Source organism: Camelus bactrianus, chromosome 8, assembly GCF_048773025.1.
Source record: "Camelus bactrianus isolate YW-2024 breed Bactrian camel chromosome 8, ASM4877302v1, whole genome shotgun sequence".
NCBI classification, from domain to species: Eukaryota; Metazoa; Chordata; class Mammalia; order Artiodactyla; family Camelidae; genus Camelus; species Camelus bactrianus.
The window spans coordinates 73,203,353-73,209,558 of record NC_133546.1 but is presented as its reverse complement, the minus strand read 5'-3'; positions in this window follow the sequence as shown (position 1 = coordinate 73,209,558).

The following is a 6,206-nucleotide window of genomic DNA, read 5'->3' as shown; positions in this document are numbered from 1 at the left end:
ATATTTCTGATTTTCATTACTGAAAATATTCTTAATTTCTTTGCAGTTTTGCTTTCCTAGCAAGATATTTTTGACATAACCTGTTTAACTTAGCCATTTTCAAACATTCGACCATCTCCCATCTAGACACCAGGATGGGATAAGATGCAGAAGTGGCATTAAAGTCCTGTTTTGTAAATAACTTGCAAATGCAAAAAGCAGAATAGTAAATAATTTATATTTGTACTGATTTAAAGTGTTTTCTCATTAAAATAGCTACATCAAGATCCTTTGAACTTAAGGAATGAAGTTCTATTTTAGTTACTGTTTTCAGTGTGACCATCTCGATGAAACCAGGCATGTTTAGGCTCATAAACAAATGAAGGCAATGCCATTTGGAAGGTGCTATAATAGAGTTATACACAAAGAACAGCTATAGTACAGAGAAGGCATGAGTAAAAGACTTTCTGTAGAAGGTGATGATTGTGCTGAATCTCAACAGTTGAGTAAAACATTTCTTTGTGAACAGGTATAAAAGGGCATTCCTATCAGAGGCAAAATGTAAATAGGGAAAAAAACCACAAAAAAATGCAAAAAGAAACCCCACTAGGAAGCCAAAAACAAAACAAAAAACCCCCCAAAAGTTGATTTATTCCAGGAACTGTTAAAGAGTTTGGATTGGGGGAAGCAGAGAGACTAAGGGTCCAGGATAGTGGCTGGGAACCAGAAGATGGGAAAAGCCACATGATCCCAGAGTCATGACTGCTCTGAAGTGTTTAGGGGTTTTGTTGTTGTTACTGTTGTTGTTGTTGTTGTTTGTTTGTTTGTCAGCCTTGAGAAACCTACAATAGTTTTTAGTAGTGACCAAGCCTCAACACATTTCCTTCAAGAAATGTATTACCCTGGTAGTGTTATGAGGAATGCATGGAAATTAGTGACCAAATAGAGGTGGAGGAGAATGACATGAAAGAAAGTTGGATAATCCCCATTTTGTGCTGGTGTGACGTGGGGCATAAGCCCAGTGGACACTAGTGCTTTATGTCTCAACTTTAGGAAAATGATTTACGATTCTCAGCCTGTATGTGTTAATTCTAGTAAGGGGAATGGGAAAAGCTACTCATAGAAAACACATGAGACGAGAAAAGGCAAAATACAGAACCAGTGGAGGTTTATTTAATTAAAGCACGAGGGGATAATGATGAGATTAACTGGATGACATTTGCATAGCTATTCACATATATTTAAATTACAACCACATGTGATTATGGATGAATTATTTCCTTAATAATGAAAATAAATTTATAAAATAATTATGAATGATTTTAAATAACTCATATGAGTTAGAGAATTGTATGATCCTTTGCTCATTTGCTGGTTGTAAATTCTGTTTCTGTGAAGGTACAGAGATGTCTGAGGTTGATGGCACTAAACATTTCCATAATCAAAGAAAAATTACTTATTTGTGTAATCTTGCTTTATAACTACCTCTAAAGTGTTCAGCCAGGGCTGGCACTGGGTTCACTCACAGCAGGTACTGGGAAGTGCACCTGCTTCTCCTTTTATATGTTCTGCCCACAAAAAGTAGTGCAACCTATGTTTTCAGATCATGAAGGACCTATTCACTTCTGAGGGCTGCTCTCCTCCAAACCTCAAGGATGCTTTCACTCCCCCTTCAGAATAAAGGGACTCTGGGGGCTCAAAAGTGGTTTGCCCTCTTCAGATGATTAGAGAGATTTCCAAGAGTAGAGTAAAACCAAAATAAAGAAAACCAAAATAATAACCACACGTTTCATTTCTGACAGACTCTATGAAATTCATCTGATGTAAAACATCCTTGGTTTTGGTCACCAGACTCGGAACTCAATATAAGTTTTGACTGGATCAACTTTCTTAAATTCTCTGAGCCACAGTCTACTCAGCTGTGAATAAATGATTATTAACTGTTCTACTTACCTTGCATAATTCAAATAGCCCATGACACAGTTCTATGAAAATTCTTAGTGAAAAAACCTAGATCATTACTAAAATATTAGAAATTATTACTACTAAACCAAGTAAGTATTTTTGATTCTACCTTGGACAGCTCTATCAGTGTCTGGCATACTCTTCATTTTCTCATTAAAAAAATGAAAAGTAGGAGAATGCTATCTGTCTTTCATGAAACTAAGAATCTTGTGGAAAGTGAACCTCCTTTAATTTATTCTACAGAACTCGAGTCTTTATAATAAAATCCTATTTTTAAGTTTTATGTTATGACAGTATCTGTAACTTCAGTTGCTATTCATATTCATGAGCCAATTTGCATATCCATTTAATATTCTCCTGCTTTGCTACACTTGTTGTGATATGCTATCTAAATTACCAGCTCAATTTTCAGAGTGTTGTAAGTGTGTAGTTAGAGGCAATAATATGCAGTAGCACTTACACAAAGAAATCAAAATATTTTCAGAGACACAATTGAAGCATCTCGTGCTAAGGGATTTGTAGTGCTTTCATAGCTAAGTCAGCTTCCCTCCACTGTAGGGGTTATGCAAGATCAGACTGCCGAATAATCTGGAAATAATTCTGAATTCTTGCTCTTTATTCAGTCTGCTTTAACTTTTGCTCTCATTAGCATGGTCTAAGCAGGTTTTAAAATCTTTTCTCACCTTATTTCTAAAACTGGCTTACAGAGTGTAGAATGTTAGTAAAGAGAGAAAGTCCATTCTAAAAACACAGTGCCCCCAAATCTTTGACAAGAGAGCATCTTTAATTTTTAAATTTTCAGTCATATTATTTTTTATGATATGCCTCTTTAACTGTTGGCCACTATCATGTAAACTCAGAAGTTCAAAGATGAAATCATGATTTATTCTCCACAATAATCTCCTCTTCCCTACTATGATTGACATCATTCAGGCACCCAACTCAAAACTGTGAAAGTTAGTCTTCTCTGTCCATTATTGTCCCCAATCCTTATGATCCAAACTCTAAGTGATATTGACTCAACATTTAAATACCTCCCAAGCCATTCCTCTTTATTAATTTCATTACTTCATCTTAGTTTGAACTTTATTTTTTATTTTTTTGTTTTCAAAAAATAAGAAGTTATTATATCTGCCTCAATTTTTTTCCCATTTTTTAATTGAAGTACAGCCAGTTTACAATGTCATGTCAATTTCTGGTGTACATCATAATGTTTCAGATATATATATACATACACATATATTTTATTTTTTATTTGCATTAGTACTCAACTGCTGTCATGTCCTTCATACTTGCACGCTTTTTTGTTTTTTTTTTTTTTTTTCAACTAATAACTTAGTTTTTTGGTGCTTAGATTCATAGAAAAATTGAGCAAAAAATGCCGTTTCCATATGCTTTCTCCATACCCCAGTTTCCTCTGTTAGTAACATCTTGCATTGGTGTGGTACATTTGATACCACTGATGAACCAATAGTGAGATATTATTATTAACTAAAACCATAGTTTATATTAATGCTCACTCTCTGTATTAAATAGTTTTTTAGGTTTTGAAAAATGCATAATGTCATGTTTCCTCCTTTAAAATATCAAAATGAGTATTTTCACTGCCCTAAAAATCCTCTGTGCTCTATGTAGGCCTTTATCTCACCCTCCCCTCCCAGCCCCTGACAATCACTGATCTTTTTATTATCTTTATAGTCTTGCCTTTTCTAGAATATTATATATTTGAAGTCACACAGTATGTAGCCTTTTCAGATTAGCTTCTTTCAGTATTCATTTATTTTAAGGTTCCTTCATTTTTGAGTGTGACTTGATAGCTCCTTTCTTTTTAGCACTGAATAATATTACATTATATGGATGTAAGACTGTCCATCCACCAATGAAGGACATTTTCATTGCTTTCCAGTTTTGCCAATTAGAAATAAGGCTGCTATAAATGTTTGAGTGCAGATTTTATGAGAATATAAGTTTTGAACTAGTTTGAATAAATACCTAGGAGTGTGACAGTTATATCTTATGGAAATCGATCTCTTTTTTTAAGAAAATGCCAAGATGTCCTCCAAAGAGGCTGTTCCATTTTGCATTCCCACCAGCAATGTTATCCCACATCCTCATCAGCATTTGATGATGTCAATGTTTTGGATATTAATCATTCTAATAGGTTAATTTGCAATTCCCTAATAAGATATGATGTTGAGGAACATTTCGCATGTTCACTGACTATTTGTATATCTTCTTTGGTGAGGTGTTTGTTAAGACTTTTTACCCACTTTTTGTTTTCTTATTGTTGAGTTTTAAGAGTTCTTTATATATTTTGGATACAAGCTCTTTGTCAGATCTCTGGTTCTGAATATTTACTCACAGTTTGTGGCTGGTCTTTTCATTATCTTAAAAATGTCTTTTGCAAAGCAGAGTTTTTAATTTTAGTTAAGTTTCATATATCATTTGTTTCTTTTATGGATCTTGCAACTGATTTTGTATTTAAAAACAAACTGCCAAACCCAGTGTTGCCAAATTATCTTATAGAAGTTTCAGAGTTTTGTATTTTACAGCAAATTTTATGATCCATTTGGAGTTAATTATCATGAAAGGCATATATCTAGATATTTTGCATGTGGATGGCTAGTTGTTGCAGCAACAGTTGTTGAAAAGATGAATCATTTTCCATTTGATTGACTTTGCTTATCAAAAATCAATTGGCAATGTTTGTGTGGCTCTATTTCTATGCTCTCTGTTCTATTCCACTGATCTATTTTCTATTCTTTCACCAATACTACACTGACTGGATTACTCTAGTTTTATAGTAAGTCTTGAAGTTGGTAGTGTCAGCCCTCCTACGTTGTTCTTCTTCTTCAGTATCATGTTGGCTAGTTTGGATCTTTTGCCTTTCCTATAAACTTTAGAGTCAATTTGTTAATATCAACAAAGTAACTTGCTAAGATGTTGATTGGGATTGCACTGTATCTATAGATCAAGTTGGGAAGAACTGACATCTTAATGAGATTGGTAAGTTTCCTATCCGTGAACATGGGATATCTCTCCATTAATTTAGAATTTCTTTGATTTCTCCAACTTTTCATTCTTCATACTAATACCTCAGTATGCCTCTGAAAATTTATATATGATGATATAATTTTAAGTTCCTTCTTGGCTATCTCTGAGCACTCCAGCAAAGTCCAGGCTTTTCTCAAACACTGAAATTCATCCAGTAAATCCAGTATTAACCTCTGATACTCTCTTCATAACTTATTGCCCAGCAGCACTGATTTATTTAATTTCCCTTAATGCACTATTGACAGACTCTATGAAATGATCTAAACTTGATTATTATTAGTTAAAGATGCCAAAAAAAGTTATTGTCTTTTATAAACTACTTTGAACCTAAAAATAACAATATTATCTAGATATGTTAAGCATACTTAATTAGAACTTTACTGAGGCTTATGTGGAAGATGTTTGTTTCCTAATAAGAGATGTAGGGCTCACAGGGAGAGCTATGAGATATGATGAGAGACATGATGTCTAGCACTATAACAGTCATCTTACAACCATGAGAGGAACATGACATTAATAGTAAATGTATTAACCCAACGCCCTACATTTGTGGGGCTGCTGAACCAACTGTACAACTGCTTGTATTTCTTTATACAAATAGTAAGTGACTTCATGGTTTAAATTTCTATTAGTTGGGCTTTCTGTTATTTGTAGCTAAAAGAATTCCTAAATAACTCACCATTTTGTTTACAAGTCTGTGGGTGTTATGATCTCTGCCTAGAAAGTAATTCTATTTGTCTTTCCTGAGAACTTTCATTTACACTTCAGAATTCAACTCAGTTGTCATATACTTTTTGAAATTCTCTCTGATTCCCCTACAACACTGGGAAATGAATTACTTGCTTCTTTTGTAATTCTTTATTTACATGCAAATATATTTTATCAGAATTCTTTGTAAGTAGGAGTCAATTTCATTCATTTTTAAATCATCTCTTATAGAAGAATATGTAGCATAAAATGTTATTGTTTATCAGTATTTCAAAGCATATTGTTCTTATTAAGGGACTTATTTAGACTTTCACCTTTAGAGCAAAATCAACTAAATAACTTCATAGTCATTATTTTAAAATGATAACTTGGACCTTGATCTGTTTCTATTTCTTAGATCTTAATGAACATTGAGTCTTGTACATGTTTTACACATTCATTTTTTTTTCATTTTTCATCTTTTTAAGTTAATAACCCAATTTTTTCAAGTAAAATGCATG